The sequence below is a fragment of the Penaeus vannamei genome, chromosome 20 (assembly GCF_042767895.1).
Source record: "Penaeus vannamei isolate JL-2024 chromosome 20, ASM4276789v1, whole genome shotgun sequence".
NCBI classification, from domain to species: domain Eukaryota; kingdom Metazoa; phylum Arthropoda; class Malacostraca; order Decapoda; family Penaeidae; genus Penaeus; species Penaeus vannamei.
The window spans coordinates 38,071,937-38,073,141 of NC_091568.1; positions in this window are offsets into that span (position 1 = coordinate 38,071,937).

A 1,205-nucleotide genomic window follows, 5' to 3' on the forward strand; every position below is an offset into this window, starting at 1 on the left:
GAGAGAGAGAGAAAGAAGAGAGAGAGAGAAGAGGCAGAAATAGGCAAACACAGAAACAAACACACAAAAAAAAAAAAGGGAAAATAAAGACAGACAAAAAAAAAAAAAAAAAAAAGAAGAGAAAGAAGGCGAGAGAGAAACGCTGGCAAAGAGAGAGGAAGGGAAAGGTCGATTGATTACGAGAAAGAAAATAAAACAGAGAGAAGAGAAGAGAAAAGATCCTCTGATGGCCCGAAAGCAATTTAGTCTGCGAGAGAGCAAATAATTCTGACGATTGGAAAAAAAAAGGAATGGAAATAGACTGAATAAGACAAGAGAAAACACGCACACACTCCGCAAGGGAAATGAATGGCGAATAAACAGAGAGAGAGAGAGAGAGAGATAACGGCGCACACATACAGACAGAGAGAGGGACAGAAAGGGGCAGAGACAAAAAGAACAGAGGGGAAGGGAAGAGAGAGAGAGAGAGAGAGAGAGAGAGAGAGAGAGAGAGAGAGAGAGAGAGAGAGAGAGAGAGAGAGAGAGAGAGAGAGACATAGGCAGAAACATAAACACAGACAGAAAAAAGAAAACGGAAAATAGAGACAGACAGAAAAAAAAGCTGAGAAAGAAAGCGAGAGAGAAACGCTGGCAAAGAGAGAGGAAGGGAAAGGTCGATTGATTACGAGAAAGAAAATAAAACAAAGAGAAGAGAAGAGAAAAGCTCCTCTGATGGCCCGAAAGCAATTTAGTCTGCGAGAGAGCAAATAATTCTGACGATTGGAAAAAAAAGGGAATGGAAATAGACTGAATAAGACAAGAGAAAACACGCACACACTCCGCAAGGGAAATGAATGGCGGATAAATAGAGAGAGAGAGACATAGATAACGACGCACACATACACACAGACATACATACAGACAGAGACAGAGGGACAGAAAGGGGCAGAGACAAAAAAAAAACAGAGGGGAAGGGAAGAGAAAGAGAGAGAGAGAGAAAGAGAAGAAGGGAGCGAGAGAGAGAGAGAGAGAGAGAGAGAGAGAGAGAGAAGAGAGAGAGAGAGAGAGAGAGAATAGAGAAGTTTGTTTCTGTGTGTGTGTGTGTGTGAGAGAGAGAGAGAGAGAGAGAGAGAGAGAGAGAGAGAGAGAGAGAGAGAGAGAGAGAGAGAGAGAGAGAGAGAGAGAGACGGGTGTGTGGATGTGTGTGTGTGTGTCTATGTGTGTGT